Source organism: Ursus maritimus (assembly GCF_017311325.1).
Source record: "Ursus maritimus isolate PB19 chromosome X unlocalized genomic scaffold, ASM1731132v1 scaffold_X1, whole genome shotgun sequence".
NCBI classification, from domain to species: Eukaryota; Metazoa; Chordata; class Mammalia; order Carnivora; family Ursidae; genus Ursus; species Ursus maritimus.
In genome coordinates, this window is record NW_024423319.1 from 64,907,195 (window position 1) to 64,920,178 (window position 12,984).

Genomic DNA, 12,984 nt, shown 5'->3' on the forward strand with positions numbered 1-12,984 from the left:
CTTTACCATTTTGTCATCTTCTCCAGTGGAATGAGAGTCCTACAATGTATCTTGTTCTGTCCCCTCACATTAGAGCCCCTGATTTTTATCACACTGTGGTTCCCTTTAGTCTTCTGCTTTCCTGCTTTGAGGAGCATTCACTCCTTCCCATTAGGGTCCCCACATTATTTCCTCATATCTCGTACTAGGCACCCTGCTTTTATCACAATTTGGTCATGCCTTGTCCACTCTCTTCTCACATTAGTGTCCTCTTTACCCTCCCACAACAGTTTCCACAATCTCTCATACCCCTCCCAAGGGCCACTACTTTTCTAATGATACTCCCCCCTTATTATCTTTTTTGAAGACTACTCCCCACCTGCAGTTCTCTTTTATTGTTAGCCACACATTTTGACCTCCTCTTTCTCTAAGTTTTTTTTTTAATTTTATCTTACTTCTCCCTAGGGTTGTCCTTGTCCCCTGTCTTCTCAAACTAGGAAAACACCATCCCTTTCCACTGGGATTTCTGCTATTTCCTTCCCAGTCCCATGGGAGCCTCATTTCTTGTTCCATTTTGTTAGACCATCCCTTTCTTAAATCTAGAGTCTCCTCTTGTACCCTGTCCTGTCACATTATGGAGCATTCCATCCCCTTTTTATCTGTAAAATGGTTCCCACAGCGTATCTTATGCTTTCAAACTCAGAATTCCACAGTATTTCCTGACACAAATCCCGACATCCTATCCTGTATGTTCCCCAATTGTATTAACCCAGTCACCTATCCTTATCACTAACGGTTTTATAGTGTTCTTATAAATTCACAATGGAGTTTTTATATTATATCCTCTCTTGTCACAACAGACCTGTTTTTCTCACAGTGAGATCTCCCCTTGCCTCTGTCCTCTCTCATTGAAGAATGTCCATCTCTTCTCAAAGGAGATTCACTAATAGTTATTGTCACTTCAGTATGAGAAATCCGACTTCTAGCACCTTTAAACTTGTGTCCTGCAATGATCCCCATTCATTCAGTATGAGGTTCCAACATATTTCCAGTCCCCTCACACTGGGACTCTTATTTGTCCCGTTGGTTATCCACGCACTGTCAAGTCCTTCGGCAATAATTTTCTTTCTTTAGACTGGGTTCTTAACATCTTAAAAATTATGGTTAGGGTGCTGTTTTGTCCAACACCAGGACCTGACCCTTCTTACAACTTCCTTCTCTTACATATTTGGCAAAGCAATGGTTTACTCCAGGTGGATGGAGATTAAGTAGGGAGCCAGGAGATAACTCTGTTTCCCAATATAGAAATTTCTTCTAATTAACTATGCATGAGAGTTTGAATTTTCTACCTCTCCTTCTTAGATCTATTATGGAAAATGTACTGAGATGTTAAAAATAAATTCAAAAAGTTGCCTTTATAGATGCAAATTTAGACTGCTTTTCTTTTTATCTCAAACTTCATTTCAACCTTTACCTCAACAATAAACCTCAGGTTTATTGATGAGTATTAAGTGGGCTATGCAATGATTGGGAAGTTTTACTATTCTCAGACTTCACCACTTTGCTTTTTTGAACGATTGACTGAAGGGTTAAAAGTTCAGCTCCATTATTACTATGGACTTTACTTCTTCGGATCAATGCCATCTTGTAAATACTACTAAGCATATTTTAAAGTTTTGCAGTACTGACTTACATGACCTTAGCCAAACATTCATTTTAAAAATTAATAATGACAATGGCTAACACTTACATAGTGCTTAATCTGTTCTAGGCAATGTTCTAAGTACTATAGTTATCTTAACTCTCTCTGTATTAAATCCCTTAATCCTGACAATAACCATACAAAGTAGGTACCCTTATTGTCTCCATTTTACAGATGTGCAAACTGAGGCAAAGATCAAGTTAGAATTAGTGAAAATAGTTAAAGGAAGCTTAGAGCTTTTTAATTTTGTTTTATTTAACACATTTGCAGAGTACTTGATATATGCCAGGCACTGTTTTTTTTTTTTTAAGATTTTATTTATTTATTTATTTGACAGAGAGAGCAAGAGAGCACAAGCAGGGGGAACAGCAGAGGGAGAGGGAGAAGCAGGCTCCCCGTCGGGCAGGGAGCCTGACGTGGGGCTCAATCCCAGGACCCTGGGATCACAACCTGAGCCGAAGGCAGATGCCTAACCATCTGAGCCACCCAGGTGCCCCAATGCTAGGCACTGTTTTAAATGCTACACCCACACACAAACTCAATTCTGATAACAACATTATAAGGTACATTCCCATTTTAAAGACAAGAAAACTGAGGCACAGACAGATGAAGAAGGTTGCCTTGGGTCATAGAGCTAGTAAATGGCCGAGCTTGGATGGCAACCCAGGCAGGATGGTTCCACAGTCCATGCTTTAACTACCATAAGTGTCGTAACTCTATACCTTCTCTCAACAAATACAGAAGGCAAAACTTGTGACTAACAGGCCAAATGTTGCCTGCAGATGTATTTTATTTGGCCTGCACAGTGTTTTCTTAACATTTTGCATCAGTTGCCATTATTTAAAAACCAGGAGAGTAGGGTAACCTTGACTTCCAATTCTGGCTCCACCTTCATTCTGTCATCTTCATTTTACAACCTTTCTGAAACCTTGGTTTCAGAGAGGTTAAATCAAATCTTCATAAGTCACTTGTTTAGGAAATAATGAGAATTGGGTGTCCAGGCTGCCTGAAACCAAAACAACACAACCAAAGTAACAGGTTCAAATTTCGATATGACTCAAAAAGTAATATTAAGGACCTGACTTCTTTCTAGAAATAGAACCTGATGTCTTTATCTGTAATTTCAGGTTAGAACTGAACCCAAAAGTGGTATTTTTGTCTTATAAAGTTTGAATTCTGCCCCTTACTAACTAAGAGATCTGGGGCAATTTACCTAATCTTTCTCAACCAAGGTTGCCTCACAGGGTGCCTTACTTATATGGTTGTTCATTCATACCACAAATACTTCCTTAGCACCTACTATATGCCGTTTAGAGCGTTGTTGTTGTGAGATTTAAATAATATGATGCACCTGTATGTCTTCTTTGGAAAATGTCTATTCATGTCTTTTGCCCACTTTTAAACATTTTTTATTTAAATTCAATTAATTAACATATAATGTATTATTGGTTTCAGAGGTATAGGCCTGTGACTCATCAGTCTTATATAATAGCCAGTGCTCATTACATCACATGCCCTCCTTAATGTCCATCACCCAGTTACACCATCCCTGCACCCCCTGCCCCTCCAGCAACCCTCAGTTTGTTTCCTATACTTAAGTCTCCTGTGATTTGTCTCCCTCTCTGGTTTCATCTTCTTTTATTTTTTCGTGTCTTACCCTATGATCCTGTTTTGTTTCTTAAAGTCCACATACCAGTGAGATCATATGATAATTGTCTTTCTCTGACTGACTTATTTTGCTTAGCATAATATCCTCTAGCATAATCCATGTCATTGCAAATGGCAAGATTGCATTCTTTTTGATGGCTGCATAATATTCCGTGTGTGTGTGTGTGTGTGTGTGTGTGTGTGTGTGTGTGACATCTTCTTTATCCATTCATCTGTCAATGGACATCTGGGCTCTTTCCATATTTGGCTATTGTGGAAAATGCTGCTATAAACATTGGGGTACAGGTGCCCCTTTGGGTCACTACATTTGTATCTTTGGGGAAAATACCCAGTAGTGCGATTGCTGGGTCATAGGGTAGCTCTATTTTCAACTTTTTGAGGAACCTCCATACTGTTCTCCAGAGTGGCTACACCAGGTTTCATTCTCACCAACAGTGTAGGAGGGTTCCCCTTTCTCCACATCCTCGCCAACATCTGTCATTTCCTGACTTGTTAATTTTAACCATTCAGACTTGTTAGAGGTATTATCTCATTGTGGTTTTCGCTTGTATTTCCCTGATGCCGAGTGATGTGGAGCACTTTTTCATGTGTCTGTTGGCCATTTGGATGTCTTCTTTGCAGAAACATCTGTTCATGTCTTCTGCACATTTCTTGATTGGATTATTTGTTCTTTGGGTGTTGAGTTTGGTAAGTTCTTTATAGATTTTGGATACTAGCCTTTTATCTGATATGGCATTTGCAAATATCTTCTCCCATTCTGTCAGTTGTCTTTTGGTTTTCTCAACTGTTTCCTTTGCCGTGCAAAAGCTTTTTATCTTGATGAAGTCCCAATAGTTCATTTTTACCTTTTCTTTCCCTTGCCTTTGGGGATGTGTCTAGCAAGAAGTTGTTGCGGCCAAGGTTGAAGAGATGCTGCCTGTGTTCTCTAGGATTTTGATGGATTCCTGTCTCACATTTAGGTCTTTCATCCATTTTGAGTCTATTTTTGTGTATAGTGTAAGAAAGTGGTGCAGTTTCGTTCTTCTGCATGTGGCTGTCCAATTTTCCCTACACCATTTGTTGAAGAGACTGTCTTTTTTCCGGTGAATGTTCTTTCCTGCTTTGTTGAAGATTAGTTGACCATAGAGTTGAGTGTCTATTTCTGGATTCTCTATTCTGTTCTATTGATCTATGTGTCTGTTTTGTTCCAGTACCATACTGTCTTGATGATGACAGCTTTGTAATACAACCTGAAGTCTGGAATTGTGATGCCTCCAGCTATGGTTTTCTTTTTCAACATTCTTTTGGCTATTCAGGGTCTTTTCTGGTTCTATACAAATTTTGAGATTGTTTTTTCCAAGTCTGTGAAAAATGTTGATGGTATTTTCATAAGGATTGCATTGAATGGGTGATTTGCTTTGGGTGGTATAGACAGTTTAACAATATTTGTTCTTCCAAACCATGAGCATGAAATGTTTTTTCCATTTCTTTGTGTCTTCTTCAATATCTTTCATAGGCGTTCTACAGTTTTCAGAGTAGAGATCATTTACCTTTTTGGTTATGTTTATTCCTAGGTATCTTAGGGGTTTTGGTGCATCACCCTGTTACTCCCTCCCCCCACCGTCATCCCTTCTGAAACCCTCAGATTGTTTCCTGGGGTCCATAGTCTCTCATGGTTCGTCTCCCACTCTGATTTCTCCCCCTTTGGATTTCCCTCCCTTCCCCTATGGTCCTCTGTGCTATTGCTTATGTTCCACATATGCATGAAACCCTACCATAATTGTCTTTCTCTACTTGACTTACTTCACTTAACATAATCCCCTCCAGTTCCATCCATGTTGATTCAAATAGTGGGTATTCATCGTTTCTGATGGCTGAATAATATTCCATTGTATATATGTACCACATCTTCTTTATCCATTCATCTGTTGAAGGTCATCTCAGCTCCTTCCACAGTTTGACTATTGTGGACATTGCTGCTATGAACACTGGGGTGCATGTGCCCCTTCTTTTCACTACATTTGTATCTTTGGGGTAAATACCTAGTAGTGAAATTGCTGGGTCATAGGGTAGCTCTATTCTTAACATCTTGAGGAACCTCCATACTGTTCTCCAGAGTGGCTGTACCAGCTTGCATTCCCACCAACAGTGTAAGAGGGTTCCCCTTTCTCCACATCCTCTCCAACATTTGTTGGTTCCTGTTTTGTTAATTTTTGCCATTCTAACTGGTGTAAGGTGGTTGATTTCTCTTTCTTCTGCCTCATTGTTAGTATATAGAAATGCAACTGACTTCTGTGCATCGATGTTATACCCTGTGAATTTGCCGAACTCCTGTATCAGTTCTAGCAATTTTGGGGTGGAGTCTTTTGGGTTTTCTGCATAGAACATCATGTTATCTGGGAAGAGAGAAAGTTTGACTTCTTCTTTGCCAATTTGAATGCCTTTAATTTCTTTTTGTTATCTGATTGCTGAGGCTAGGCCTTCCAGTATTATGTTGAACAACAGTGGTGATAGTGGACATCCCTGTCATGTTCCTGACCTTAGGACAAAGCTTTCAGTTTTTCCCCATTGAGGATGGTATTTGCTGTGGGTTTTCATATATGGTTTTTATGATATTGAAGTATGTTCCTTCAGTCCCTACATTGCGGAGGGTTTTTATTGAGAAAAGTATTTTGTCAAATGCTTTTTCTGCATCTATTTAGAGGATCATAATGTTCTTGTCCTTTCTTTTGTTAATGTGGTTTATCACACTGATTGATTTGTGGATGGTGACCCACCCCTGCAGCCCAGGAATACATCCTATTTGGTGGTGGTGAGTAATCCCTTTAATGTACTGTTGGATCCTATTAAATAGTATCTTGGTAAGAATTTTTACATCCTTTACTAGGATGCCACCTGGGTGGCTCAGTCGTTAAGCATCTGCCTTCGGCTCAGGGTGTGATCCCAGGGTCCTGGGATTGAGCCCCGCATCAGGCTCCCCTCTCCGCTGGGAGCCTGCTTCTTCCTCTCCCACTCCCCCTGCTTGTGTTCCCTCTCTCATTGGCTGTCTCTCTCTGTAAATAAATAAATAAAATCTTTAAAAAAAAGAATTTTCAACATCCATGTTCATCAGAGATATTGTTCTGTAATTCTTTTTTGGTGGGGTCTTTGTCTTTGTGTGGTTTTGGGATTAAGGTAATGCTGGCCTCATAGAATGAATTTGGAAATTTTCCTTCCATTTCTTCTTCTTCTTCTTCTTCTTCTTCTTCTTCTTCTTCTTCTTCTTTTTGGAAACAGCTTCAGAAGAAAAAGTATTAATTCTTTAAATGTTTAGTAGAATTCCCCTGGGAGGCCATCTGGCCCTGGACTCTTGTTTATTGGGTGATTTTTGATTATTGCTTCAATTTCATTGCTAATCATGGGTCTGTTCAGGTTTTCTATTTCTTCCTGTTTCAATTTTGGTAGTTTATATGTTTCTAGAAATACATCCATTTCTTCCAGATTGCCTAATTTGTTGCCGTATAATTGCTCATAATATTCTTTCACAATTGTATTTCTTCAGTGTTGGTTGTGATTTCTCCTCTTTCATTCCTGATTTTATTCATTGGAGTCCTTTCACTTTTCTTTTTTCATAAGTTTGGCTAGGGGTTTATCTATCTTATTAATTTAAAAGAACCAGCTCCTAGTTTTGTTGATCTGTTCTATTTTTTTTTTCCGGTATCATGGATTTCTGCTCTAATCTTTATTAGTTCTCTTTTCCAGCTGGCTTTTGGCTTTTTTTTGCTGTTCTTTATCCCAGATCCTTTAGGTATAAGTTTAAGTTGTGTATTTGAGACTTTTCTTGTTTCTTGAGAAAGGACTGTATTGCTATATACTTCCTGCTTAGGACTGCCTTTGCTGTATCCCAAAGGTTCTGAACTGTCTTGTTTTCATTTTCATTTGTTTCCATGTGTTTTTTTAATTGTTCTTATATTCCTGGTTGACCCATTCATTCTTTACTAGGATGCTGTCTAACCTCCATATAGTTTTGTTCTTTGAAAATTTTCGCATGTGATTGAGTTCAAGTTTTAAAGCATTGTGGTCTGAAAATATGCATGGTATAATCTCAATCTTTTTGTACCAGTTGACACCTGATTCATGATCTATTCTGGAGGATGTTTCATGTGCATTGGAGAAGAATATGTATTCTGTTGTTTTAGGATGAAATGCTCTGAATATATAAAGTCCGTCTGGTCCAGTGTGTCATTTAAAGCCCTTGTTTCCTTGTTGATCTTCTGCTTAGATGATCTGTCCATTCCTGTGAGTAGAGTGTTAAAGTCCACTACTAAGATTGTACTATTATCAATGTGTTTCTTTAATTTTGTTATTAATTGGTTTATATAGTTGGCTGCTCCCTACTTAGGGGCATAAATATTTATAATTGTTAGATCTTCTTGTTGGATAGACCCTTTTATTATGATATAGTGTCTTTCTTCATTTCTTATTTTAGTCTTTGGTTTAAAATCTAGTTTGTCTGATATAAGGATGGCTACTGCAGCTTTCTTTTGATGTCCATTAGCATGATAAATGGTTCTCCACACCCTCACTTTCAATCTGAAAGTGTCTTTCAGTCTAAAATGGGTCTCTTATAGACAGCATTTCAATGGATCTTGTTTTTTGATCCAATCTGATACCCTGTGTTTTTTGATTGGAGCTTTTCGTCCGTTTACATTCAGAGTAATTATTGAAAGATATGGACTTAGTGTCATTTTATGACCTGTAAAGTCACTGTCTCTGTAGATTGTCTCTGTACCTTTCTGGTCTTTGTTACTTTTGGGCTCTCTCTCCGCTCGAAGGATCCCCTCTAATATTTCTTGCAGGGCTGGTTTACTGTTCACAAATTACTTTAGTTTTTGTTTTTCCTGGAAACTCTCCTTCTATTCTGAATGACAGCCTTGCTGGATAAAGTATTCTTGGCTGCATATTATTCCCACTTAGCCAGTCCTTTCTGCCCTGGCAGATCTCTGTGGATAGGTCTGCTGCCAGCTTTATCTTTTTACCCTTGTAGGTTAAGGATCTTTTTCCAGAGCTGCTTTCAGGATTTTCTCTTTACTTCTGAAATTTTCAGTTTTCACTATTTTATGTCAAGGTGTTGACTATTTTTATTGATTTTGGGGCGGGGTTCTGTATGCCTCTTGGACTTGGATAAGTGTTTTCTTCCCCAGATTAGGAAAGTTCTCAGTTATAATTTGTTCAGTAACCCTTCTGCTCCCCCTCCTTCATCTTCTGGGACCCTTATTATTTGAATATTATTTTGGTTTGTGGGATCGCTGATTTCTCTAATTTTCCCTTCATGATCCAATAGCTGTGTTTCTCTCTTTTTCTCAGCTTCCTTGTTTTCCACCATTTTATCTTCTATACTAGCTGTTAGAGCCTCCATTTTTGACTGCATCTCAGGAATAGCATTTTTAATTTCGACCTGATTAGATTTTGGTTCTTTTATTTCTACAGTGAGGGATTTTCTACTGTCTTCTGTGCTTTTTTCCATTCCAGCTAGTGTCTTTATAATTTTTGTTTTGAATTCTACTTCTGATGTCTTACTTATATCTCTATTGATTAAATCCCCAGCAGTGAGTACTTCTTCCTGTTCTTTCTTTTGGGTTGAGTTTCTCCATCATCATTATGTCCAGAAATGAATAAAAGGAAGAGAGAGAAAAGACAAAATTAACAACAACACCAGAAAAATACAAACAAAACTAACCAGAGGAAAATGGAAACAAATCAAAATAAGAAAAAAGCCAAACAAGAAGTAAACCAGAACAAAACAATAAACTAGGTCCTGGGGGTATTTTGGTTTGTTTGATAAAGGAAACTAGACCTCAAAATAGGAAAGAAAGAAAAACCTATATATATAAAAATACAATAAAATACAATGAAGGAAACCAAAAATAGTATATATATAATATATATAAAATATATATTATATATATATGAAACATGTAAAAAATATATAAAATATATGTGTGTATATGTATACATATATAAAAATATATATAAAATATATATTTTATATATATGAAACATATAAAGATAAATATGAAAAGAGAATAAAAAATAAGAAATCAGGTGGAAAAAATAAAACTAAAAGACTAAATAATAATAATAAAAAACCGTGAATGCTATATTCTGTTTCCCCCAAGTGCTGAAGTTTTGCAGTTCTCTTATGATCAGTAAACTTCATGCTGCTGAATTGTTCCTACTGGTCTTCTGGGGGAGGGGCCTGTTGCACTGATTCTCAGGTGTCCTTGCCCAGGTAGAATTGCATCCCCTTTGCCAGGGGGTGGGATCAGTGTAAGGTGCTGCAGATTGCACTGTGTGGTGCTGTTTTGCTCCCTGAAGGCTTTCAGCACCAATGCGGGGGGATTAAAATGGCAGCACCCAGGTCTCTAGCCCCAGAGCTTAAATATTGCCTACCCGACTCTTCAGTGAGCCCTCACAGAAAAGCAGCTAATCACTTGTCTCCCTGGTTTCCACTTGAACTCTGTGTTCACCCAGGCTGTGACCAAGCGTTTTTATCTCAGGCACATGTACCAGTTTCTAGTCTCCAAACTTTATGGACTTCTGTGGTGTGAATCCACGCCGTTCCTCCTGGGGGAGGGGGGGGTGTCTCACTGCTCTTCTGCCCATGCTCGGCCCCTGCCTGGAGAAGAGTTGCTTGACCGTGCAGCAGTTCAAAGTTTATGGCAACACTGAGCAGAAAGCCAGTGCCTAGACCCTCTGTTTTCAACCCGCTTCCCCACTCCGAAGCCTGGAAACTGCCACATTCAGTCACCCCCGTTCTTGTGACCCCGGAGATCATGACACCACACTGTCCCACCTGGGATTCTGCCCCACTTCACCACCCAAGCACCTGTAAGCCAGGGATGTCCTACACTGTAGCAGACTTCTAAAAGTTCTGATTTTGTACTCTGCTGCTCATAATACTTTGTGTTGGCTTCCTTAAGCTAGCTCCTGCTGCTCTGCCCTGTCTTCAGATATGTCACCCCAGATTCACATCTCCGCACCTTCTACTTTACAAAAAGTGGTCACTTTTCTATTTGTAGAATTGCAGCATTTCTTTTCTCAGATATCTGATTTATTTTGCATTTGCTCTGAATGATTTGGTAACTATCTAGCTGAATTACAAGGACCAGATAAAATTAGGGCCCCCTACTCCTCTGCCATCTTAACTCCTGCAATCTCAACTCAGAATCTTTCTTAAAATTTCCTTTTCTGATTGTTCCTTGCTAGTGCATAGAAATAAAACTGATATGTGTTGTTGGTCTTATATTCTGTAATTTCACTGAATTTGCTTATTAGCTTTAAGAGATTTTTCAGTGGATTCCTTAGAATGATTTATACAATAGGATCACATCATCTGCCAATAAAAATAATTTCATTCCTTCTTTCTAATTTGTTTTTTTTGTTTTTTTTTTAAGATTTTATTTATTTATTTGACAGAGAGAGACAGCCAGCAAGAGAGGGAACACAAGCAGGGGGAGTGGGAGAGGAAGAAGCAGGCTCCCAGCAGAGGAGCCTGATGTGGGGCTTGATCCCAGAATGCCGGGATCACGCCCTGAGCCGAAGGCAGACGCTTAACGACTGCACCACCCAGACGCCCCCCTTCTTTCCAATTTGGATTTTTTTTCTTGGCCTTATTGTACTGCCTGGAACTTTCAGTACAACATTGAATTGAAGTGGTAAAAACAGGCATCCTTTCCTTGTTTCTTACCTGAAGTAAAAAGTTTTTAGTCTTTTGTCATTGAGTATACTGGTAACTGTGTGTTTTCCATAAATGCCCTTTATCAAATTGAGAAACTTCACTTCTATTCCTAGTTTCTATTTTCAAAAACAAATTTATTTCTAGTATAGTTAACATACAATGTTATATTAATTTCAGGTATACAGTATAGTGATTCAACAATTCTATACATTACTCAGTGCTCATCACCACATGTGCACTCCTTAATCCCCATCACCTATTTCACCCATCCTCCCACCAGCCTCCCCTCTGGTAACCATCAGTTTGTTCTCTATAGTTAAGAGTCTGTTTCTGGGTTTCTCTCTTTCTCTTTCTCTTTTCTCCTTTGCTTGTTTGCTTTGTTTCTTACATTCTACATGTAAATGAAATCATATGGTATTTGTTGTCCTTCTCTTACTTGTTTTGCTTAGCATATACTCTCTACCTCTGTCCATTTTGTTGCAAATGGCAAGATTTAATTCTTATTCATGGGTGAATAATATTCCTTTGAATGAATATATGCCACATCATTAGCTATTCAACTATTGATGAACACTTAGGCTGCTTCCATAGTTTGGCTCTTGTAAATAATGCAGCAATAACCATAGGGGCCCATGTATCTTTTTGTATTAGCATTTTTGCAATTTTGCAGTAAATACCCAGTAGTGTGATTCCTGGGTCATAGGGTAGTTCTATTTTTAACTTTTTGAAGAACCTCCATACTAGATTAAAGGCCAAAATGTGAGACCTGAAACCATAACAGTCCTAGAAGAGAGCACAAGCAATAATTTCTCTGACATAGATCATAGCAACATTTTTTTTAAAGATCTGTCTCCTGAGGCAAGGGAAATAAAAGTAAAAATAAACTACAGGACTACATCAAAATAAAAAGTTTCTGCACAGCAAAGAAAACAACCAACAAAACTAAAAGGCAACTTACTAAATGGGAGAAGATATTTGCAAATGACATATCTGATAAAGGATTAGTATCCAAAACTATATAAAGAACTGATACAACTCAACACCCACAAAACAAACCAATTAAAAAATGGGCAGAAGACGTGAAGAGACATTTCTCCAAAGAAGGCATCCAGATGGCCAACAGACACCTGAAAAATGGTCAATATCATTCATCATCAGGGAAATGCAAGTCAAAACCACAATAAGATATCACCCCACACCTGTCAAAATAGCTAAAATCAAAAACACAAGAAACAACAAGTGTTGACAAGGATGTGGAGAAAAAGGAAACCTCATGTACTATTCCTAGTTTCTTGACTATTTTTTATTCATGAAAGTTTGTGGTATCTTGTCAAATACTTTTCTAGCATCAGTGGTGATGATTGTATATTTTTTTCCTTTATTCCCTTAATGTAGTATATTACATGATTGATTTTCATATGTTGAAGTAGACTTACATTTCTTGGATACATCTCACTTGACCATAATGTATAATCCTCTAATATGCTGCTGAATTTGGTTTGCTGGTAATTTTTCAGTAGTGTTACATCTGTATTCATGATATGTTTGTATGTTGTTTTCTTATCTTGTGGTGTCTTTATCCACCACAGGTATAAGGGTAACACTGGCATGATAGAGTAAGTTAGGAAGTGCTCTCTCTTCAATGTTTTGTAAGAGTTTGAAAAGGATGGGTGTTTATTCTTCTTTAAATATTTGGTACAATTCACCACTGAAGCTATCTGGACTTAGATTTTTGTTGTTGGGAGGTTTTTGATTATTGATTCAATCTTTTTACTTTTTAAGTCTGCTCAGATTTTCTTTCTTCTTGACTCAGTTTTGGTGGTTTCTCTGTTCTCAGGAATTTGTCCATTTCATCTGGGTTATCCAATTTGTTTGCATATAATTATTCCTACTATTCTATTATAATCCTTTCTATTTATGTAAGTTCTCTATTACT

The 12,984-nt window shown here is 38.0% G+C and overlaps 1 protein-coding gene across 1 annotated transcript in view; it reads left to right on the forward strand.

The window, feature by feature from the left end:
- The window catches only part of ZDHHC15 (zinc finger DHHC-type palmitoyltransferase 15), a 168,534-nt gene that overhangs the window by 1,135 nt on the left and 154,415 nt on the right, over positions 1 to 12,984 (forward strand). The gene's annotated exons all lie outside the window — the stretch shown is intronic.